This window comes from Schistocerca americana, chromosome 9, assembly GCF_021461395.2.
Source record: "Schistocerca americana isolate TAMUIC-IGC-003095 chromosome 9, iqSchAmer2.1, whole genome shotgun sequence".
NCBI classification, from domain to species: Eukaryota; Metazoa; Arthropoda; class Insecta; order Orthoptera; family Acrididae; genus Schistocerca; species Schistocerca americana.
This window is the reverse complement of record NC_060127.1, coordinates 45,402,638-45,429,027: the sequence shown is the minus strand read 5'-3', so window position 1 is coordinate 45,429,027 and position 26,390 is coordinate 45,402,638. Positions and strand designations below refer to the sequence as shown.

The window sequence follows — 26,390 nt, the reverse complement described above, 5'->3', positions numbered from 1 at the left end:
TATTCAATAATTTGGTAAAATCCATACAGATAATAGAAATCATGTCTGCTTTCAAAAATAAACTAAAATGGCACTTGATTCAAACTTGTCTACCCAGTGTTAAAGAATTCCTCGAATCAAAAATCAATGTAATGTTTCATAAGTAACTATGTAAATATGTAAAAACTTTCAGAAAGCATGAATTGATTTTATTTTTTATAATTATGTTTGTATATAAACGTTTTTCAAACTTCATGTAAACTTGTCCTATAACATTGTATAGAATAGTCCACAGACATTAATTAATAAATAAATAAAAACTTGCATCTACAGTGTACTTGTTTGAAACATTCTTGTATTTGTTGGGATAACATCTACATTCATACTCTGCAAACCACTGAAAGGTGTGTGGCTGGGAGTACTTTCTGAATGTTCTGTATATTAGTATTTTGTCTCATTTCATTTACATACAGAGTGTGAATGAAACCTTCAATATGTCTGTGCATGCTGTAATCAACCTAACCTTGTCTACAAGTGGCACATGTGCAGCTGTAGTGTAGTCCCAGATTTTTCACTTACTAAAAGTGCTTGAAACTCTGTGTGTAGGCTTTCATGGAGCAGTTGTCAAATTTGGCATAGCACTCTCCCATCGATTAAACAAACCTATGACAGTTAGTGCTGCCATTCTTTGGATATGTTCAGTATCCTTTATTAGTCCTATTTGATGTGGGTTTCATGCATTTGAGCAGTATTCTAAGACAGGTTGCATGAATGTTTCATAAGCCATCTCTTTTGCAGACTGATTGCATTTACCCTGTATGCTAGCAATGAACTGTAGTCTGCCATCTGCTTGCCTTGTGACTGAGCCTTTGTGATCATTCCCTTTCATATTCCTGTAGACTGTTTAACACAGGTATTTGTATGAGGTGACTGATTCAAAGTGTGACTCACTGATATCTTAGTCATATAATACTTTTTAATTTTCTGGAATGGACATTTTTACTTTTCAGAAAATATAAAAATAAGTTGCCCATCTTTGCAGTACTTTAAAATCCTATCAAGCTCTGAGTGAATATTTGTGCAGATTTTTTTCAGACAATACTTCATTACAGATAAAGTTGTATTAACTGCAAAATGTCTGTTTACTATTAACATGCTCTGCCAGGGTATTAATATCCACTCTGTGGCAGGAGTGGTGGGTAGGTGGGGGGGGGGGGGGGGGGGCTGAATATGCAGTATGAAGGAGTTATATAAATTGGTCACAAATTGATATCCATACAGGTATCAATGGAAAATTCAAAATTGTGAACTTTGGCAGCTGATTGATGAATGTATATGAATGTATGATACTGCAGAACAGTTCCACCAAGCTGACAAGGATAATAAACAGGGGACATGCTGATGCCAGGGCATAAAGTCTATTCCCCACAAGCAGGCACATGAACAAAATAGATATCAGCATTTGAGAGCAGACATCTAGTTCAGCTCAAAGAAGCTGATTGGGGTGATCAGTGCCTCACTCAACATTTGAATGGGAATGATGCTACTGTTTGGCGATGGCAGGATTGGGTGAAACATAGCTGAATACAGCATGAAGAAAGAAGAATTCATGCTAGAAAGATGACAGAATGTGATGACTGAGCAATCATCAGAAAGGTACTGAGAACACTGGATTCATCATTATCATCAATATGACATGAAACTGATGCTTCAGTGAGCACATATTATTAATAGGCAGCTCAGAGAAAGGGGCTGAGCTCATGGCATTCCTTGTGCCAACTGCCATTGACCTCTGTGCAACAACAGCCTGTTTGCTGCGGTGTTGCCCTCACTCAGATTGGCATCTCACTGGATGGAGTAGAAGTGTCTTCAGTGATGTTTACCACTTCAAACTGAGCCCTGGTGACCAGCAAAGATGTGTCTGAAGACACCTCAGAAAGTGTGGGATATCCTGAAAACTTGGAGTGATGGTCTGCAGTGCCATTTCATTTGATAACAGGACCACTTTGAGCGACATCTGTGGTACTCTTACAGCAAAGCAATAAATCAACAATGTTCTAACCCCATTTTGTTGCTTTTCATGCCAAGCCATCCTGGGCTTACATTTCAGCAAGATAATGCCTGCCTGCACATGTCAAGAGTTCCTACTGCTTGTCTTCATGCTTTCCAAACCATAAATTGGCCAGCACGCTAACCAGGTCTCTACCCAACTGAGAATGTTTGGAGCTGAAGATTTTAACATTCTAATGCACCAGTTGCACAGAATTTGGCAATGTATCCCTCAATGCCCAGCTGAATAATTGCTTGGATAAGGGTGAGGGCGGATTAATGCATAACTGATTTGATCAACTTGTTAGGCTCATTCTCTCAAATAAATCATCCAGTTTTTCTGATATTGCAACCATTTGTTTGTCTGTACCGCTTTTTTGTACAAATCAGGAGGAAGTGAGCTTTTTAGATAACTTATCCATAGCCTGATGCCACCTCAGACTGATATCTTTATGTACACATGGAAATTCATGTTATGTGTACTCAATGATCAGTTCTTCTAGTCCCTTAAGTAATTTTTATTTGTTTGGCATTGTATAATACAATTTTTGGAAGATGACGGGTTAAGGAATTTGCCATGAAGCAGACCTTAGCAGATTTCATCATCCTCTTGATTGTGCCTGGTATGGATATATTTGAGTTAATAACAATTATAATTAGGTCCTCTAAATACATCGCAGTTTTTCAACAGTCCTTCAATGTTCAAGCTATATCATTTATATAGGTCAAGAACAGATGTAGTCTAAGTGTTGAACCTGGCAAGATTCAGTATTTAATGTTTCCCCTCTCTGAATTTAGTTTTATTCATACTGTATCAAATTTTAGTATGGCCATGCATTTTGTTGTTAGAGTGTGATTCTGTCCACACAAATGCCTGCCTTTCATGTCATAAAATTTTAGTTTTTCGGGTAAAATTTATGATCTACACAATTACACGGCTTGGCAGAATCACAGTAAATGCCATATGTTCCATTTTAGTACTGGCAGAACTGACTGAAAAATACTGTATTGCTTTCTCTGTAGAGAATCATTTATTGTAAGTGAAATGAACAGCAATTAAAAGGTTATTTAGAAGAAAGAGGTTCAAAATACTGTTGTATGCTATCTTCTTAGGCAAGCAAAATAAATGGATAAGAAAAATATAAGAAAACTATTATTAAAAGATAGAGAGGGAACAGAGCCACATGACAGTAAAATATTTATGTTGTGCAGGATTATGCCATAAATGTGCGTGTTCTTGATATTTCAAAACAGTGCATAAGACAACTGATTCAATTGTTTCAGAAGAAAATAAAAAAATAGTACACTGTGTGAAAGTTTGCAGATCTCAATTGTCTTCTCTGTAACTTCTCTTGAAATAAGAAAAATTTTCTGTAGTTAATACTAATTCAAATACATAATTTCAAAGGTAGTTTATATTTTAGAGAGAATCTAAAAGGTTGTGAACTGATGATATGTTAAATTCTCAGCAAGATGGTTGGTATGACACCTCTTCAAACAGGTATTAAAACTTGCTGTTCTCTGAGTTCAGTGTAAGAAGGATGATTTCATGAGTATTAACAACAAATCCATAAATTTTGTCAGTCAGCATAGAGTAGATTAAGAGCTGATGAAGAAATCAAAATGAATGATCAGTCTATGTAACAGGGGCAGAGGATAGTCCATTATTCGAACTGCTGCTAATATTTTTGCAGTAAATTTAAAATTTTGGCAACGTATTGGAATTTCAGAACCTTTTACATGTACATAAGTTCCCCAATCATATCATAAACATCAGTAGAGATTTTAATTATCCAATATTAATTTTTTAGTGGTGGGGATGATAAGGCCTGTGTAACTTTACTAAACGCCTTCTCTGAGAACTACCTAGAACAGATAGTTAGAGACCTCATTCCTGATGGAAATATATTGGATCTAATGGCAACAAATAGGCCTGACGTCTTTGAGGATGTCCACATCAAAACCGGTACTAGTGATCATGACAACAATGATTACCAAAATACAAAGGACAACAAAAACAAGCAGAAAAATATATATGTTCAGTAAACTAGATAAAAAAAAACAGTTGTGTCATAATGAGGAACTTGAAATTTCAGCACAGGGCAGGTACAGGTAGAGGAACTATGGCTCAAGTTTAAAAGAATAGTTGACCACATACTGGATAGAAATGCAGCCAGTAGAATAGTTCATAATGGTAGGGAACCTCGAAAGTATACGGTCATTGTAAAGAAACTTCTAAATAAACAGAGATTACTGCATAATAGGTGTAAAACAAAGCATATGGCTATAGATAGAGAGATTCTGAATGAAATGCATTTGGCTGTCAAGAGAGCAATGTGTGAAGCCCTCAGTGACTACTGTAGCAAAATATTGTCAAGTGATCTCTTATAGAACCTGAAAACATTCTGGTCATATGTAAAGGCTGTTAGTGGCACCAAAGTTAGTGTCAAGTTCCAAGCAAATAGGACAGGAAGTGAAATTGAGGGTAGCAAAGCAACAGGCTTAACTCCATTTTTAAACATTTCTTTACAAAGAAAAACCCAGGAGAATTGCCACCCCTGTCACATTCTATATTGAATTTGTGGCTGAGTTCGCTGCTGTTCTAATATAATCTATCATAGATCCATTGAACAAAAAAATCATGCCCAGTTCTTGGAAAAAATTACACGTCACAGCCATTTACAAGAAAGGTAGTAGAAGTGATCCACAAAACTATCATCCAATACCCTTGACATCAAATTATTGTAGAATCTTAGAACATATTCTGAGCTGAAACATAATTAGGTATCTTGAACAGAATGACCTTCTCAGTGCCTACCAGCATGGATTTCAAAAACATTGATCATATGAAAACTAAATCACGCTTTTCTCACATTACATAATGAAGGCTTTGGATCAAGGCAATCAGGCAGAAGCAGCATTTCTTGATTTCTGAAAAGCATTTAACTCAGTACCACATCTACAGTTATTGTCAAAAGTCCAATCATATGAGGTATCAAGTGAAATTTGTGATTGGACTGAAGACTTTTTGGTACTGAGGACACAGGATGTTATCTCGGATGGAGAGTCAGAGGTAGAAGTAACTTTGGGTGTGCCCAGGAAAGTGAGCTGGGGCTCTTGCTGACATTAAAGACAGTATTAATAGTAAAATCAGAATTTTTGTGGATAATGCAGCAACCTATAATGAAGTACTGTCTGACAGAAGCTGCATAAATATTCAGTCAGATCTTGATAAGATTTAAAAGTGGTGCAGGGATTGCCTACTTGCTCTAAATATTCAGAAATGTACAATTTTGCACTTCATAAAAAAAAAAAAAAAAAAAAAAAAAAAAAAAAAAAAAAAAAAAAAAAAAAAAAAAAAAAAAAAAAAACAAACCAACGTAGTATCCTATGACTATAATAATATCAATGCATCACTGTTGGAATCAGTCAAATCATACAAATACCTGGGTGTAATACTTTATGGGGATATGAAATGGAATGATCACATAGGTTCACTCATGGGTAAAGCTGGTGGTAGACTTCGGTTTATTGGTAGAATACAGGGGAGGTGCAATCAATCTACAAAGAAGATTTCTTACAAATCAATCATGTGATAGGCTCTAAGATATTGCTCAAATCTGTGGGACCCATACCAAACAGGACTAACAGGGGATAGGTTCAGTCATGGGTAAAGCTGGTGGTAGACTTCAGTTTATTGGTAGAATATTGATAGCTCAACACAAAAGTTTTGCCTCAAATGCAGATAGTGTTGAGGATCAGTGGATGAAGTTCAAAACCATCGTACAATATGTGTTAGATGAGTATGTGCCAAGCAAGATCATAAGAGGTGGAAAAGAGCCACTGTGGTACAACAACTGAGTTACAAAACTGCTGCAGAAGCAAAGGGAACTTCACAGCAAACATAAACATAGCCAAAGCCTTGGAGACAAACAAAAATTACGTGAAGTGAAATGTAGTGTGAGGAGGGCTGTGCAAGAGGTGTTCAATGAATCCGAAAGTAAAGTTGTATGTACTGACTTGGCAGAAAATCCTAAGAAATTTTGGTCTTATGTCAAAGCGGTAGGTGGATCAAAACAAAATGTCCAGACACTCTGTGACCAAAATGATACTGAAACAGAGGATGACAGACTAAAAGCCAAAATATTAAATGTCTTTTTCCAAAGCTGTTTTACAGAGGAAAACTGCACTGTAGTTCCTTCTCTAGATTGTCACACAGATGACAAAATGGTAGATATCGAAATAGATGACAGAGGGATAGAGAAACAATTAAAATTGCTCAAAAGAGGAAAGGCCGGTGGACCTGATGGGATACCAGTTCGATTTTACACAGAGTACGCGAAGGAACTTGCTCCCCTTATTGCAGTGGTGTACCGTAGGTCTCTAGAAGAGCATAGCATTCCAAAGGATTGGAAAAAGGCACAGGTCATCCCCATTTTCAAGAAAGGACATCAAACAGATGTGCAGAACTATAGACCTATATCTCTAATGTCGATCAGTTGTAGAATTTGCAACACATATTATGTTCGAGTATAATGACTTTTCTGGAGACTAGAAATCTACTCTGTAGGAGTCAGCATGGGTTTTGAAAAAGACGATCGTGTGAAACCCAGCTTGCGCTATTTGCCCACGAGACTCAGAGGGCCATAGACACGGGTTCCCAGGTAGATGCCGTGTTTCTTGACTTCTGCAAGGTGTTTGATACAGTTTCCCACAGTCGTTTAATGAACAAAGTAAGAGCATATGGGCTATCAGACCAATTGTGTGATTGGATTGAAGAGTTCCTAGATAACAGAATGCAGCATGTCATTCTCAATGGAGAGAAGTCTTCTGAAGTAAGAGTGAATTCAGGTGTGCCGCAGGGGAGTTTTGTAGGAGCGTTGCTATTCACAATATACATAAATGACCTTGTGGATGACATAGGAAGTTCACTGAGGCCTTCTGCGGATGATGCTGTGGTGTATCGAGAGGTTGTAACAATGGAAAATTGTACTGAAATGCAGGAGGATCTGCAGCGAATTGACATATGGTGCAGAGAATGGCAATTGAATCTCAATGTAGACAAGTATAATGTGCTGCGAATACATAGAAAGAAATATCCATTATCATTTAGCTACAATATAGCAGGTCAGCAACTGGAAGCAATTAATTCCATAAATTATCTGGGAGTAGGCATTAGGAGTGATTTAAAATGGAATGATCATATAAAGCTAATCGTCGGTAAAACAGATGCCAGACTGAGATTCATTGGAAGAATCCTAAGGAAATGCAATCCAAAAACAAAGGAAGTAGGTTATAGTACACTTGTTTGCCCACTGCTTGAATACTGCTCAGCTGTGTGGGATCAGTACCAGATAGGGTTGATAGAAGAGATAGAGAAGATCCAATGGAGAGAGCACGCTTCATTACAGGATTATTTAGTAATCGCGAAAGCATTACGGAGATGATATATAAACTCCAGTGGAAGACTCTGCAGGAGAGATGCTCAGTAGCTCGGTACGGGCTTATGTTGAAGCTTCGAGAACATACCTTCACTGAGGAGTCAAGCAGTATATTGCTCCCTCCTATGTATATCTCGCGAAGAGACCATGAGGATAAAATCAGAGAGATTAGAGCCCACACAGAGGCATACCAACAAACCTTCTTTCCACGAACAATACGAGACTGGAATAGAAGGTAGAACCAATAGAGGTACTCAAGGTACCCTCCACCGCACACCGTCAGGTGGCTTGCGGAGTATGGATGTAGATGGAGATGTAGAGGTGCAATCAGTCTACAAAGAAGATTGCTTACAAATCACTCATGAGATCAGCTCTAGGATATTGCTCAAGTGTGTGGGACCCATACCAAACAGGACTAACAGGGGATATTAGACGTATACAGAAAAGGACAGTATAAGTGGTCAAAGCTTTACTTAATCCGTGGGAGAGTGTCACAGAGATACTAAAGGATGTGCACTGGAAGACTATTGAAGACAGACAAAAACTACCCTGAGAAAGTCTATTAACAAAGTTTCAGGAACCGCCTTTAAATGATTACTCTATGAATATACTGCAACCAACTATGTATCATTCACACAGAGATCATGAAGATAAGATTCGAATAATTACTGCATGCACAGAGGCATTCACACTATCATTCTTCTCATGCTCCATATGTGAATGGAACATGAAGAAACCCTAGTAACAGATACAATGGGACATATCGTCTGCCATGCACCTCAGGGTGGTTCGCAGAGTATAGAAGTACATGTAAACATAAATAGAAGAATTGCAGTTTCTTTTCTTTCTACTGGTGGTTATCTTCTGGTAGTATACAATGGCTCCGTGCACTGACCCCTGATGTGATATAGGTATGTTAATTTTAGTCAGGTGTGCTTATGATAACCAAAACTAGTCACTATGAAAAAGAGAGAAGAAATTGTGACTTAAATGGTTACTTTTTATTCTAATATTGAATATGATGTTGAGAACTCTCTCTGTCTGGAGAATTTGATTAAAAATAACCCTTTCAGAGTCACTGTAGGAAAACATGTTTTGATATAAAAAAATTCATTGCTCCAGGGGTCAGTGTTGACTCCCCTTTTGTTTAAATACAAAAGAAAAATTCTGGCAGCAACATATGCAAATGATATTACTCCAACAACTCGAAGTAAATCTTCCAAAGCAGAAGAAACTCTCTCAGAAAAATTACATACTCTACACAAATAGCCAACTATGAATCGTAAATTGTTACAAACCTATTACACCAAGGTGAGAAAAGTCATGGGATTGCTATATGCACATACGTAGATGGCAGCAGTATCACGTACACAAAGTATAAAAGGGCAATGCATAGGTGAAACTGCCATTTGCAAACAGGTGAGTGATGTGGAAATGTTTCCAATGTGATTATGGCCACATAATGCGAATAAATGGGTTCTGTATGTGGAATGGTAGTTGGAGCTAAATGCACAGGATATTCTGTTTCATAAATTGTTAGTGAATTTAGTATTCCAAGATCCACAGTGCCAAGAGCGTGCCAAGAATATCACATTTCAGGCATTACCTCTCACCTCGGACAACACCGTCCACTTAATGACCGAAAACAGCAGAGTCTGTATAAAGTTGTCAGTGCTAACAGACAAACAACATTGTTCAGAGTAACTTAAGTAACGAATTTGGGACATCCATTAGGACACTGCAGAGAAATTTGGCATTGGTGGGCTAAAGCAGCAGATGACCAATGTATGGGCTATGTCAGCAGATAATCTATACGAGTGCCTTTGCTAACAGCATGACATAGCCTGCAATGTATCTCCTAGGCTTGTTACTATATCAGTTGGACACTAAATGACTGGAAAACTGTGGCCTGGTCAGATAAGTCCTGATTTCAGTTAGTAAGAGCTGACACTAAGATTTGTTCGTTTAGCATAGGCCCCACAAAGCTGTGGACTCAAGTTGTCAATAAGGCACTGTGCAAGCTGGTAGTGCCCCATAATGGTGTGGATTACATTTATAACGAATGGACTGGGTCCTCTGGTCCAATGGAACCATAGGAAAGGGTTATGTTCAGCTACTTGGAGACCACTTGCAGCCATTCATGTTCCCAACAACAATGGAATTCTTATGGATAACAATATGCCATATCACTGGGCTACTGTTGTTCACAATTGATTTGAAGAACATTCTAGACAATTCAAGTGAATGATTTGGCCGCCCAGACTGCCCAACATGAATCCTATTGGACAAATACGGGACATAATCAAGAGGTCAGATCATGCCCAAAATCCTGCACCAGCAACAGTTTTGCAATTATGGATGGCTATAGGTGCACCATGGCTCAGTATTCCTGCAGGGGACGTCCAGTGACTTGTTGAGGCCATGTCACATTGAGCTCCTGCACTATGCTGGGCAAAAGGGGTTCTGACACTATATCCCATGACTTTTCTCACCTCAGTGTATATCAGAGGTGTGTGTAATCCATTTAAATAACAAGTTCATTGACACAAAATGTAACACTGGTGTCACCACAGCAAAGTCATAAATATAATCAGTCTCTGACATGCAACACATTTAAAATAACCAGCCAGAAAATTAAAACTTAGATCAACATTAAGATTGGAACAATTTGGGGAGAAAAAGCAAAGGCACACTGTTGCTGAGTACCATAATATTTAATTGGTTATGAGCAGTCTTTCTCAGATTTCCTATAGTAACATTGAGTGATGTACAACTTTCATTCAACAGAAGTTTCAAACATGTCTGACTTTGAAACTTCCTGGCAGATTAAAACTGGGTGCTGGACCAAGACTCAAACTCAGGACCTTTGCCTTTCGCGGGCAAATGCTCTACCAACTGAGCTACCCAAGCACGACTCATGCCCCATCCTCACAGATTTACTTCTGCCAGGACCTCATCTCCTACCTTTCAAACTTAACAGAAGCTCTCCTGCGAAGCTGTGAGGACGGGGCGTGAGTCGTGCTTGGGTAGCTCAGATGGTAGAGCACTTGCTCGCGAAAGGCAAAGGTCCCAAGTTCCAGTCTCCATCCAGCACACAGTCTTAATCTGCCAGGAAGTTTCATATCAGCACACACTCTGCTGCAGAGTGAAAATCTCATTCTGGAAACATCCCCCAGGCTGTGGCTAAGCCATGTCTCTGCAATATCCTTTCTTTCAGGAGTGCTAGTTCTGCAAAGTTCGCAGAAGAGCTTCTGTTAAGTTTGGAAGGTAGGAGATGAGGTACTGGCAGAAGTAAATCTGTGAGGATGGGGCGTGAGTCATGCTTGGGTAGCTCAGATGGTAGAGCACTTGCCCGCGAAAGGCAAAGGTCCCGAGTTCGAGTCTCGGTCAGGCACACAGTTTTAATCTGCCAGGAAGTTTCATATCAGTACACACTCCGCTGCAGAGTGAAAATCTCATTATGTCTGACTTCCTTAGCACAACAAAGCCAATTATTTACAAGCCTGCCATTGTAGTGCTATGAAAGATACAGCTACTATAAAGGTGTATCTTTAAGTATTGACAATGATATGAATTTTTAGGGCCAACTGTGTTTTCAATGTTGACAACAAGAAAAGTAATCAAGTATTAATTTTTTTCATTTAAATTATTTCTACCTCACAAAATATATGTAGCAACGAAAATAATAAATTATTGATGATATAATGTAAATGTATAGATAAATAAATCTACTCACCAAGCAGCAGCAGGGGCAGCAGGGGTGGCAGGGGAATACACACACAAAAGGATTTAACTTTTACAAGCTTTCAGAGCCAGTGGCGGAAAAGTAGAGAAATGAAAAGACTGATTGTGGTGGTGGAATGATGGCTGTGTAGTGCTGGAATGGGAAAAGGGAAGGGGCTGGATGGGTGAGGACAGTGACTAATGAAGGTTGAGGCCAGGAGGGTTACTGGAACGTACAATGTATTGCACGGAGAGTTCCCACCTGCGCACTTCAGAAATGCTGGTATTGGTGGGAAGGATCTGTATGGCACAGGCTGTGAGGCACTCACTGAAATGAAGGATGTCATGTTTGGTAGCATGTTCAGCAACAGGTTGGTCCAATTGTTGCTTTACCACAGTTTGGCAGTGGCCATTTATGCAGACAGACAACTTGGTTGTCAAGCCCACATATAATGCAACAGTGATTGCAGCTTAGCTTGTATGTCACATGACTGGTTTCACACACAGCCCTGCCTTTGATGCGATAGATGATGTTCGTGACTGGACTGGAGTAGGTGGTGGTGGGAAGATGTATGGGACAGGCCTTGCATCTAGGTCTATTACAGGGGTATGAGCCATGAGGTAAGGGGTTGGGAGCAGGGGTTGTGTAAGAACAGACAAGTATATTGTGTAGGTTTCGTAAACAGCAGAATACCACTGTGGGAGGGGTGGGAAGGATAGTGGGTAGGACATTTCTCATTTCAGGGCATGACAAAAGGTAGTCAAAACCCTGGCACAGAATGTAATTCAGTTGCTCCAGTCCTGGGTGGTACTGAGTTATTAGGGAAATGCTCCTTTGCAGTCAGATGGTAGGACTTTGGGAGGTGGTGGGAGACTGGAAAGATAAGACATGGGAGATTTGTTTTTGTACAAGGTTGGAAGGACAATTACAGTCTGTGAATACTTCAGTGAGACCTTTGGTGTATTTCAAGAGGGACCACTCGTCACTGCAGATGCGATGACCATGGGTGTCTAGGCTGTATGGAAGGGACCTCTTGGTATGGGACAAATGGCAGTTGTTGAAGTGGAGAAGTGGAGGTATTGCTGGTGGTTTGTAGGCTTGATATGGCTGGAGGTATTAATGTAGCCATTTTGAGGTGGAGGTCAACATCTAGAGGAAGGTGGCTTGTTGGGTTGAGTAGGACCAGGTGAAACAAAAGGGGGAGAAGCTGTTGAGATTCTGGAGGATGTACATAGGTTGTCCTCAGCATCAATCCAGATCACAAAGATGTCATCAATGAATCTGGACCAGGTGAGGGGTTTAGGATTCTTGGTTTTTAACAAGAATTCCTCTAGATGGTTCATGAATAGGTTGGCATGGGATGGTACCAATCGGGTACCCATAGCTGTATCCCGTATTTGTTTGAAGGTAATGCCTTCAAAGGAGAAGTAATTGTGTGTGAGTACATAGTTGGTCCTGGTAACAAGGAAGGAGGTTCTTGGTTTGGAATCCATCGAGTGTTGGGAAAGGTAGTGTTCATAGTGTTCAATAGCTGTAAGGCCATGGGCATTAGGAATGTTAGTGTAAAGGCAGGTGGCATCAATAGTGATGAGCAGGATACCATGTGGTAAAGGAAAAGGAACTGTGGAGAGCTGGTGGAGTACATGGTTGGTATTTCCAGAAAGAGATTTTCACTCTGCAGCGGAGTGTGCGCTGATATGAAACTTCCTGGCAGATTAAAACTGTGTGCCCGACCGAGACTCGAACTCGGGACCTTTGCCTTTCGCGGGCAAGTGCTCTACCATCTGAGCTACCGAAGCACGACTCACGCCCGGTACTCACAGCTCTACTTCTGCCAGTACCTCGTCTCCTACCTTCCAAACTTTACAGAAGCTCTCCTGCGAACCTTGCAGAACTAGCACTCCTGAAAGAAAGGATATAGCGGAGACATGGCTTAGCCACAGCCTGGGGGATGTTTCCAGAATGAGATTTTCACTCTGCAGCGGAGTGTGCGCTGATATGAAACTTCCTGGCAGATTAAAACTGTGTGCCCGACCGAGACTCAAACTCGGGACCTTTGCCTTTCGCGGGCAAGTGCTCTACCATCTGAGCTACCGAAGCACGACTCACGCCCAGTACTCACAGCTCTACTTCTGCCAGTATCTCGTCTCCTACCTTCCAAACTTTACAGAAGCTCTCCTGCGAACCTTGCAGAACTAGCACTCCTGAAAGAAAGGTTGCCCGCGAAAGGCAAAGGTCCCGAGTTCGAGTCTCGGTCGGGCACACAGTTTTAATCTGCCAGGAAGTTTCATATCAGCGCACACTCCGCTGCAGGGTGAAAATCTCATTCTGGAAACATCCCCCAGGCTGTGGCTAAGCCATGTCTCCGCTATATCCTTTCTTTCAGGAGTGCTAGTTCTGCAAGGTTCGCAGGAGAGCTTCTGTAAAGTTTGGAAGGTAGGAGACGAGATACTAGCAGAAGTAGAGCTGTGAGTACCGGGCGTGAGTCGTGCTTCGGTAGCTCAGATGGTAGAGCACTTGCCCGCGAAAGGCAAAGGTCCCGAGTTGGAGTCTCGGTCGGGCACACAGTTTTAATCTGCCAGGAAGTTTCATGGTTGGTATTTTTTACATATGAGGGTAGGTTCCAGGTAACAGGCTGAAGGTGTTGGTCTTCAAGAGAAGAGAGTATCTCAGTGGGAGCACATTAACTGGCCACAATGGGGTGTCCTGGATGGTTAGATTTATGGACTTTAGGAAGCATGTAGAAGGTAGGAGTGCGTGAAGTGGGTGGTGGGGAGGGGGGTGAGTAGAGAGATGGACTCCAGGGAGAAGTTCTGGGATGGGCCTAAGGATTTGAGTAGAGATCCTGCTGGGTTTCTGGAATGAGATCATTGTGGCAACGTTTGTAAGTGGAAGTATCTGACAACTGGTGGAGTGCTTCTGCCAGGTAATCCTCACAGTTCAAAGCAACAGTTGTGGAGCCTTTGTCTGTAGGTAGGATTGTGAGGTTAGGATCAGTTTTTAGATGGTGGACTGCACTTCTTTCTGTGGAGGTTAGTCTGCATGTTGAGGGCTTTGGGGAATGATAGTGAGGCAAGGTTCGAAGTTAAGAAATTTTGGAAAGTTGACTGGGATTGATTTCGGGGCAGTGGGGGTTGATCATGGTTGGATGGAGTAGTGAACTGAGTTAGACTGGGTTAGGTATTGGTCTCTGATTGAGTCTGATTGGTAAGGTTGGTGGAAAAAAAGTTCTACCACTGTAGGGACTGGGAGAAGGAGAGAAGAATAGGTGAGGCCTTTGGAAAGGACTGATATTCCTGATGGGCTAAGGCTTCTGGAGGAAAGGTTCATGAGTGTGTTATGGGCCCGTTTAGGTTCTGGATTCTGTGTGGTGGTGGGAGGGAGTTTTGAAGGGTGGGGTAAGTGTAGTAGGTCTGTGAAACAGGATTTGTCAGCTATGAATGGATGTGGGGGAGGTTTGGAGGTTGTTGTGGAGGTGGTGGTTAGTGGTGCTCCAAGGCAGGAGTAGGAAGTGAGCAGGATGGAGAGCTTTTTGAGGTGGTGTTTTGCATGTTGTTCAAGTTCCTGCAGGGCAAGAGTTTCAATGTGTATTACGTGTTCCAGGAAGTTGGGACTGCATAGCATGAGAATTTTGCAGATCTAGAGATGGTACTGTAAGGAGGTTTGGGCTTAGTTGATATGGTTTTGCAGGACTATGTTGGCGAGGGCTAAGGATTGGCAGAATCTGGACAGGTGGAGGTCATTGTGGAAGGAGGGGTGGCAGCCAGATATGGGTAATTTGATGGTAAGGCGATTTGGGGGGATTCCATAGCCAAGTAACAATGCAGGAATGGTATGTGGGACTGGCATCTGGCTAGGGATAAGGAAACTTTTCTGCATTGATGCAGATGGAAGGAGCAAGGATCTATGGTAGTGGAAAAAATACGAAAAATCACTTAAATAAAGTAGAATTACGTCTGATAAATTTCGCAAAAATACACCCAAATATATGGGAAAAATCATGAGAAGGATGAAACAGATGCAAAAGGGGGAAAAAAGTTGAAATCTGAGGTAGTCGATAACAATCTGGGAAATATACTTATCTGGGAGAAAGTGTAGCTCTGCTTAGATCTTCAGTAATTGCAGAATGTATAAGCCAAACACTGTTTTAAAATTTCTCTTCATTTATTGCTCCAATCAAAGAAAAGCATGGCAACACCCATTTCTGGCAACAACCAACACAGACAACCTGCCTTAACTATGCCTAAAATCAGACTCTATGTAACATTTTGGCAAACCGAACTGGGAGCGCATTTACTGCTGTATAAATAATGTCTAACAATCAGCATATTTCATAGCACTGTTCAAATGACACTTTGTTGAAATTATAATTAAAATTTTAAATCTCTGACAGTCTGAATAAAGGATTTGTTACTAAGAAATGTGCTGACACGTTTCACACAAGCAGAATTTAGATGGCATATTTTTAGACCAAATTCAGTGAAATACATTTTGTAAACACAGAAAAAAGTTAATTTACATTTTAATTACCCAGTAGTTTTCCTGCTAACATTCTTCCTGACTCTTTGGCACAATATCAACAAATTTATGTAGATAAAAGTTATACAGAAATTTTGTAAGTATTTTTTAAGTTAAATTCAAGTTGCTACAATATGCTCTGGAAGACAGTTTTACATAAAATAACAATAATTTGAAGTTTAATGGTATAGCACTCAGTATAATTATAATTTCAGACAGATAATACGCTGGCATTAGAGAATGACCACAATTTATAGCAAGTGAAACAGTTTGCTTGATTCTGATCTGTGTATGAGCTTCTATACTAAAGTTGGGGGATCAGATGGTATACTAATCTGTACCATTACACATTACATAGCATTACACAGCAACATCTTGCAAAAGGACATCACAGTGCACTGGAGCACTCTCTCAGCTGTTCCAGTGTTCTCAGAGGGGAGATGTCCTTTCTGTACTCCCACAGAAAAAAGTCATAAAGCATTTGGGAAGGTGACTTGCAGTGGCCAAGTGAACAGAGCCACTACACCCAATCAAGTGATGCAGTAGTTCATCATTTATATAGTGACAACCTTTGATGCTCCAATGAAGAGGAAGATGAAAACTATGGAATCAGCAGTCAGTTGTTTAAAGAACCACAACTGCAGTATACTGAGGTAATAAATACCTACCACAGTCATCTCACAGAAGAAAAATGGCCCATACAACTTTGTTTGTGAGACTACTTAAAAAAAATTAACCCTTCATGAATGTCATTCATGTGCCACAGTTTATTGAGATTTTCAGTGCCACACAAACTTACATTGTGGCAATTAACTTTCTCAGATAAATGGGAGGTTGCTTCTTAGCTGAATATCACCTTATTGTTAAAATGTTCATCCTCTACTGTCCCCTGCATTGTGATGCAAAATTGAAAGTGGCAGCAGAGTTTTTTTTTAATTGTTGCATGACCTGCAGGTAGTATGATTTAGACACCACAGAAATATCTTCCACACAGTTTACTGCAGTATTCAGAGTTCTTGGTTTGTAAGGAGCATTGATTTTTTTAGATTCCATATAAAACTTTCCCTCACCATCTTATGTTTGCATCTGGCACACTGGGTTGACCAGTGCTTTTCTGTTTACAGAGACAACAAGCCTCCCAAAATTGTCAAGACCAATGTACAGTGCTCTGCATACGATGTAGTTGATGGTTCTTTTCCATGATATATTTTGACTTCATGCTGCACTGTTGTCACAGATAAACATTCCACACATTCCAACACATGAAACGCTTTTCTTTCTTTGACACCATTTTGTCAAGGCACTGCACTCATAACACTAAATGGGGAGCACAAAACAAACTCAATGAGTTTATGTTTATATTCATACATGAATTATATTTGTACACATAATCCTTTCCTTTTAAGAAATTTTTTAAGTATAATATAGTGCATCTGATCTTTAATTATAACCTGTACCACTTGAACTGACATTCAGTTAAAAATCTGGCACCTAAAAAAATAACTTCTACATCCAAAAGTGCATTGTTGAAACAATTTTATCATCTGAGCCAACTTGTAGAGTGACACTAAAAATAATGATATTTGTTAGTTTAGATCTCTTTTGTCATGTTCTTATTTACCAGACATTAATTAATATTTAGTATCACAACACTTTTTTAAATAACTGTCAAATTAAAAAGATGAGGGTACTAGAAAGGCGTATATTGTTTATTACAGAGTCGTACACTGTTTGGCAAAGAGTTGAGTAAAGAAAATCCCCTGAAAATGTAAGTAATTCCACAGCCATATATAACGTGTGCTCACTAATTGAGAGAGACAACAAAAATCATGCAATTTCCTGTTTGGCCACACCACTTTTTCCACTACCAATCGAAAACAAAGATCTTTTACCCAGGTCACATGTTTTCATCTACCTTGCGCCAAAATTTACCTTATTAGTACTTCCCAATATTTCACAGCTAGGACTCAAGCATCCACGCCAACTTTGGAGATCAAAGCATATTATTTCACATTACAAATTACAGTACTGGCTCCTCATGTATCTTCATGCTCAATGTGCCTGCTTGGACATAAACTACTAAGAACTCTATCAAACAACTGCTAAAATGGATGAAGGAGCAGAGCTTTGATTCGATGACAGCTTCCAACATTAGTGGCGAACTTCATGGTTTACTCTTGCAGTTTCTTTAACTGCATCTGTGTGCAATGGTGTTAGTGTCAGCCAGCATTCCTGGTCCACATCATTAGTGCTTTTGCTATCTGACTCTGCCGCCGCTTCTGCTCTCTCATGTGTCATAATAGATATGCAGCATAACGTATAACACCAATGAAGATACTTTTCAATACACAGTCATCAAATTTACATAGGCTCTCACAGGAAGAATCATTCAGTGAGTGGTTCAGCATTTTGATGAGTGGAAATGTACAGTAAATCAAAATAGTAACTCACTTATCATTTATCAACATTCTGTAAAAGTGCATATATCATGCAAATGTCGCTCTGCTGGATGTGGGTGAGGTGTAGGTGATGAAGGGAGCCAGTTGTTGTAAAAGTTATTTATTATTAACTATAAACAAACATAGTACAGCATGCCTGCAGCAGGCAGACAGCACACGATGTGTATCAAACTTCAGGCTTAGATGCACTGATGTGGAAATGCGGTCAAAAATGTTTCTCGAGGAGGCAGCCGGTAGTGAATGGCCTCACTACTGGTACATTCTAGTGGTCAGCTGTTGCTAAGTCAGAATGATATGACAGCATCTTGGCATCGGGTGTCCAGAGTGAGATGGAAGGCTAGGCTGTTGGGCAGCGGTCTTTGGTTGGCAGCCTTGTTGCAATGATTTTAACTGCATCAGGAGAATGTCACCAGCCTTACAGCAGAGAGTGGTGTGCGGCAAGTGTCAGTGCCAGCCTAGCTGTGCTGATGATTTTCTTTGGCTGGCTAGGGGTACATATTCATCCAAAGTGAGGCAGTTGGAAGACGAGTGCTGCCACGTGCTTAAGTGCTGTTGAAGCTTCCCAAAGGTTTGCCACTGCCTACAGAACTGGGTCACTTTTGAGGTCACTGCCAGGGTATCAAAGTGCTACACCAGCTGGCTGTAGCTCACATCCTGAATACGGCACTGAGGTCCTGCCTTGGCTGACGCCATTACATTTACACCTCATGGTATTGCATTTTTACTGATTTCATCCAATCATTTAGATCAGTGAATTTAATTCATATGGTCCACATCCAGAGTAAGCTACTCTCGTCCACCAAATCCATTCCCCCAGTGATACTATCCCCATATACTTCGTGGGACGTCCTCTGATAGCAGTATTCATAAATCACAGGAGCAGACATCTGTGGCTATAATAGTCTGAATCTGTGTTAGAGGCACATTCAGACAGTCCAGTAGTTAATATGAAGGAAGTCTGATTTTGAGTCTCAGCCTGTCACAAATTTTCAACTGACATGACATTCTACATAAGGATAACTGTCACAGGTATGTTAAAATCAACACCTGTCCCCACACTTTAAGTCTTGCCTAATGTAGCACCACCAGATCTCAGTCAAAAACAGGGAATGGTTTGTGAGTGGACTGAGGTATGCAACATAGATCCTAAAAATTCTCTAACTAAGAAAATTCATCATGCAATGCAGGATTTCATGGCTTGTATTTGAACTCATAGAGATTTTAGTTGTGTGAGCATTAAGCTGGGGTCATGAGCACATTTCTGTGGCTAACACTTCATCTCCTAATGTTGAAGACATCCCTTTCTCAAACTGTGCAAGAATTGAAAACCACCTCAAAAGAGGAGTGGGCCAATATCCCCGAGGACTCCTCAACAGTTTAGTATCCATCATGAATAATAGGTGAATACTTTGAGTTAGCGCCCAACGGGGGCACATTTCTTACCTTTATATTGACAGTCTGACCTGTCTCAAACATGAATATTGTTTATCTTTGTTATCCTATTTTTCCATGAGGTGAAATCTGTGTCATTTTTCATTAGAAACATATCACCTCACCTCTATTATGTATGTATTGCACTGTCCATCTTTACTTGTGATTATTCCTGCCCAGTAATGTCTTGTTACTTAGCTATGGTCCAGGAAATTGCTATTTGAGTCTTTATAGCCTGTGATGAGATCTCCAACAATAGGAGATGAAACTTAATGCACAGAAGCATGCCATGCCCATATAACAAAAATCATCAGGGTTAACAAAACCGAATCCTGCTTTCCACATATCGAACTTATATCTCAGAAGCCTGTAAGAGGTCTTAGCAGATTCATCAATATACTCCTTCAGATTTGGAAGGACATCATTTGCCAAACAAGACCTTGTGATGGTACAGGGAAAGAAATTTGTAGTTGGCTGTAAATTAAATATGATGGTTCTCATCTTCACTGGGGGTCTTCCCTTTCCCATGCATATTATAATTGAAAAAATTATGTCAAATTGTTGCTGATGCAATTAAACAGTAAGACAATTAATTAATCACTGGGCATTGTACAGGAGCAAATTACATGAAATTATGATCCACTTCTCTAATATTTAAATTTTCACTAATAAAAGTTTATTGTCTTTAAAATTTTCACATAAACTCAAATACTGGTGGCAACAACTATTTCTGCAAGTGATTAAAAGTGACTTGAACCCCCAGCATAGCAGCAGGTTAAGCTCACTGTATAAAATTTAATAAATTTAAAACTGCTGGAAATCCTCAAGTATATTCAATGCTAATTATTAAAGCAGAATAAATTGCAGACTAACTCACACCTAATTAGAGTCAAACATACACACAACGCTAAAATCTAAGTGCCAATTTGTAGTAAAAATCATGAGAGTCTTTGGAGCTAAAACTGAAACAAAGTCCAACTTTAGTGCCATAATGATATTTACACTCTGCAGCGGAGTGTGTGCTGATATGAAACTTCCTGGCAGATTAAGACTGTGTGCCGGACAGAGACTCGAACTAGGGACCTTTGCCTTGTGCGAGCAAGTGCTCTACCAACTGAGCTATCCAAGCATGACTCATGCCCCATCCTGACAGCTTTACTTATGCCAGTATCTCCTCTCCTACCTTCCAACTTTACAGAAGCTCTCCTGAGAACCAGTTCGCAGGAGAGCTGTAAAGTTTGGAAGGTAGGAGACAAGATACTGGCAGAAGTAAAGCTGTGAGGACAGGTCGGGAGTCGTGCTTGGTAGATCACTTGCCCGTGAAAGGCAAAAGTCCATAGTTTGAGTCTCGGTCTGGCACACAGTTTTAATCTGTCAGGAAGTTTCCAACTTTTGTGTTTAGAAACAGAGTCAGAAACATCACGCAAGAATCACAAGTCTAGACTGTCACCTGGCAAAAACAATCAGACACCTAAATGGGCTTTGAGTTTTCTAAGTCCAGCTACTGGACTACTGTCCAAACTTTTCTGTACCTAAAGCATGTGAAGCTAGAATCACTGCTCAGTCTGTCTGAGATGTTGCTTCAATTATCTCACACAGAATGCTCTCTGATCAGCACAGGTCCTACCGCAGCCAGGTCATGACAAAACCTCTGTACATCATGATGGCTGTCAGCCCATATATGGCCTCAGTCCACCACTTTCAGCAAATTCTCATATGCATCGCTTAATGAGGTTCGCAGTTTCACCACCCTGTATTATATGTTTTGGTACAGAGTACTGAGAATTATTTGACTGGATCATTAGCTACATGCTGAAATTCTAGTCTAATATAATATATTATATTAAATTGTATGTGTAATATTCCACTTAATAATTAAAACTGAATAGCTGCAACCTTCATTGCAATGCTCAAAAAGGGTTCTTTCTGTTGGTGCCATTAAATATTATTAAAACTACTAAGTTGACACCACTTCCTTAATGGATTTTTACTGCTCTTTTTTGTGTGCTACTCAGAATTTATGTATATTTGATAGTTCATATTAAGGATGAAACTAGGCAAAATTATAAACAAACAAGAAAACACACAATAAAAAATGTAAATCTTAAGAACTAAGGATTTTAAATAGTTTGTTAAAATCTTTGACAATGCATACTGCCTTTCTGTATGTGAACTTTTATTTTGTGATAGATTTTAAATCAATTTTCAATTAAATCCAATTGCAATGTGTGTCACTGCTTAAATATTTACACTATAAATCATTTGTACATACCGGTCAAAGCATCTGGCTGGGAGCAACAATTTGATTGACCTATCTTCATTGTACATTATTTAGTAAATAAATTATCATACCTTTGTCAGTTGGCACCTACAGAAAAACTTCTGAGTGCTGTATCTTTCAATATACAATGTTTACAAATAATATCTGCACTCTGACAGAATCATGGTGCTCCGATCATTCATACAATGTATCGTCCTTTGTCGTATAGTTAAACGTTTGCTTTGTATAAGCGCAAATGTGAACAATAGTTAACTGCCATTGTGCGTCCAACAGCTGAGCTTAAATCACTTCTGTATTTTTTCAACTTTGACAGAAAGTGCCCAACACACACAGAAATGGGCCTGACACAAGCTAACACACAGACATTAAGCCCTAGCACAGCAGTCAACACAAATGCAGAAGCCCAACTCAGACCACAGCCACCCTCTATGTCATGGCACACGCATCATTCAAGTGCTGCTGACAACCAAACCCTCCATTTCACATATAAACACAATCCGTCATGTCACAGCCTGGAGTATCACACTGGCCAAACTGTATCACCTGCGCTCGTGCAGCTCCCAGGAAAAATCTGGAGTAGCAACAACTGCATCTCAGCCAAACATGCAAGATCAAAAGCACCCTCTTATGAAGGGAGGATCATAAGAAGTCTCCAGAATGTAATTGTTGTGCATTGGAGTGAACAACAGCTCACATTATTAGTGAATTTCCAATCTGAAGATTTCACAGAAATTGGAACAACTTCCTACAGCTCCATCCGAAAGCTGCTGTGTCACTACATTCCTGGACATAAGGCTCTGATGGAGCTGTGATATTAATATCCTCTCCAAGAGTTCACTTGATGTAATTTTATACTAGTTTCTTAGCATTTTTGTATGCTTGTTTAGTCTCATTCTTTTGTTTAGTGTCATATTTTCCTGTACTTTCCACAAGTGAAGTAAGATAAATAATAATGAAATGACAGAATGCATCATAGTGGCAACCATTATATTTCAGGAACTGGTTACCTTTGATTATGATGAGATGGCCAAGGCTTCACAGAGACCCATACAAGTGATTAATAGTTAACAGTTTAAATCTTAATCTTACAAAGATCCATATTATGCAATTTTAAATGAGCATTAATGACATGGTATAACCAGAAGTAAACATTAATGATAATACACTATATGAAACACACTATGCACATACTCTTGGGGTTCTAACCTGATGACAAATCTAAAACTGAATTAGTGTTTGACAAACCTCACTTTTCACTTTGCAATGGTTCATTTGAATTCTTTCAGTATCTTAAAAAGCGAAAAAAGAAATCAGTGTTAGAACTTCTACTTTAATTGGTCTCTGAGTGTTAATGATTGAATTTCTCACTTATTTTTATGAATATCACTTATTTTTTTATGAATAATGTCCATTACAGCTTTTTCAAATACTTGCAACAGTATTCTTGGAGTATTTCCTGTGTGATGAAAGATGTCATTTGATTCATAATATCTTCTGCGAGAAACTTTAAATGAAAAGCCACAGAAATTTAATTTTCTTCATCAACATTTTAATAAACACTTGTTAGATTCATTCTTCACAATGCACTATGCCCAGTTGGTAAGTACATTAGTGTAACATACAAGGAACTCCAGTACACAATCCCAAAAGCAAAGTGGATCTAGATATACCTAATTATCCAAATATAATACTTGGCAATGAAATAAAATTGTCTTTGAGTATTTATCATAACCAGTTGGAATTTTGACCATATTCTTTTAAATTAAAAGTTAATGCCATAAGTAATAGTAAAATATAATAACAGTAATTAACAATACTGGATTTTTCAAGATTACAAAATATGTTTGACAAAACTTTTGGTATTACAGTACTTACATTAAAATAACTCTTCTAGACTTATTTTCACATTCATACATAAATAAATGACACTTTAACATCCTTTTGATTTAAGTGAAAATCAAAAATTGAAATTTTGTGCTAAATGTCACTGGATCAGGTGCTGAATTCATTGCATGTAGGCCTATCATGCTGTGTACTAGAAAATAAAAATGTGGCACTGACAAGTTCCAATATGGTGTCCACTGGACAACAAGTTAAAATGTAAACAAATAAAAAAAAAATAAAAAAAGTCAACACATAGATAAAATAACGAAGCAGCTCAGTTCTGTGTGTTGTGCCCTTAGAAGCATCTCTCATTGTATATGAATGCATGATTCCACAATGATACATGCTGATGAAATTCTCTCGGGCTTCTATCCACCTAGTTTAAAAATCAGAAGCTTTTAACTGAGCTCTTCTTGGCTACTGTCCAGTCAGCACTTGGCAATGCCTGAGGAGAACCCAGTCAAAGCTTGTGAATTTTAAATCATTTGATGCTGTTGGAAGCCAGACAGAATTTTATCAGCTCTCACCGTACCGACCTAAAGACAAAAATGTTTGCTTGTGCCAGATATTTTCGCTTCCTGTTGTCTTACATAATTATCTTCTGGGGTAGCGCTCCTGAAGTAAATAAAGTGAAACAATGGAAAGTCCAGGTTGGAATATCAACTATTATGAAAAGGGTAGATTGCTACTCTCTGTAAAGATGACATGCTAAGTTGCAGACAGGCATGGTAAAAGATTGTTACACACTGAGCCTTCAGCTAAAGCCTTGCTCAGAAAAGAAGAGAAAACTGGCACACATTCAAACAAGCAGGCATAACTCACATACAGATAACCACTATTTCCAGTTGCTCTGGCCAGAACAGCTAGAGACAATGGTCATGTGTGCATGAGGCGTGCCCTCTTGCATGAATGTATGTGTTTCCTTTCTTTTTTTTTCTCTCTGAAGAAGACTTTGGCCAAAAGGTCATTGTGTAACAGTCTTTTCCTTGTCCCTTACTTCAACTCAGCATATCGTCTTTTATGGTGAGTACTCAATCTATCCTTTTCATAATTGTCAATAAAGTAAATGAAGTGTTTGTTCAGCAGAAGTGAGCATGAAAAACGTAGCACAAAGTAAATAAATGTACAGGTCACAGAAACTGTTTTAAGGATCTTGGAATTCTTCGACTCATTTCCCAAGACATTAACTTGTTAATGATGTTTGTTGCTGATACTAAAAACCAATTTCAAATGAACATTGATATTCACAGTTGTAATAAAAGATACAAAAATGATTTTCATGTAGGTTTGGCTTTTTTGTCTAGGAACCAGAATAAAGTTACATAGTCTGATGGACAGATATTTGATGAGTTCCCTTTTTATGTAAAGAAATTGGGAATCCCTACCAGAAGAAAAGAAAAAAAAAAGTATACCTCATTAGCTCCTCTTTCTACATTTTATCTGCATACCTAGGTTCTGGGACTGACAAGTTCTGTTAGCTATGTGGCAAAGTAGAAATGTTTATAATAAATCTGTATGACAGATAGTAATGTACCAATGAGAATAACTAATTGTTGAAAATATAAGTAATTGGGCAGATAAAAAATCTACTCACCAAGCAGTGGCAAGAGGACACACATGTAAAAATGTTTTGCAGTTTGCAAACTTTCAGAGCCAGTGGCTCCTTCTTCTGCCAGAAGGGCTGAACAGGGAATGAAGAGGGGTGAAGGAAAAGGACTGGTGAGTTTTAGGAAAAGGAGTGAAGTTTGGAAAAGTCACTCAGAACCCCATGTCAGGGGAGACTTACTTAACAGATGGGATGAGAAGGAAAGACTGATTGTTTGGTATCAGCATTTCCTCCCAGTAACTATTCTTTCCTTCACTCCCTTTTAGTTTTCTACATCTTTCATTTTCTGACACATCTATTTTTAGTTGTACCCCTCCCACCTCTATCACATACAAAGCACTTAGCTTTCTGCTCTTATTAACTCATGCACAATGTTTTAACAGTAATCTCTGTCTTTAATATTATTGCATATTACCCTGTCTTCCACCTTTAAGCTCTCAGGTTTTCAAATATTGGCTGATGGAGTCTCCAACAATCAGTCTTTCCTACTCACCCCATCCAGTAAGCCTCCCCTAACCCAGGGTTCTGGGCAACTTTTCCAAACTCTAACCTTTCCCTAAACCTCACCAGTCTTTTTCCTTCACCTCTCTCCCTTCCCATTCAATGCTTCTGCCAGAAGAAGGAGCCACTGGCTCCAAAAGCTTGTAGACTCTAATACCTTTTTATAAGTGTATTCTTCTGCTGCCACTTGGGGAGAAGTTTTTTATTTATCCAGTTACTTCTAGATAGTAACATAGTGTAAAAAGAAGTCAGTATTTACAGATAAAAAGATATTTTCTTCGAAACATAGAATTGCAATCAGGTAAATATTAAGCTACTAATAGCATATAAACAGCAGCTGTGCAGTAAGCAGCCAACAGCATGATGCAGCTTTTTTTAAAGTAGTAGCTTTGATACTATTTTACTGAATTTAGATGGGTTAAGTGTGGACAGCATTAGGCAACAGACATAGTTTATAGTTAATATGGCATACTGGTCCACTTTCTATGATGTCCTCATCTTTGACTGACATATTATT

The 26,390-nt window shown here is 39.2% G+C and overlaps 1 protein-coding gene across 2 annotated transcripts in view; it reads left to right on the top strand.

Moving 5' to 3' along the window:
• LOC124550865 overlaps positions 1-26,390 on the top strand; it is a 106,172-nt gene that overhangs the window by 61,250 nt on the left and 18,532 nt on the right. The window lies entirely within an intron of this gene.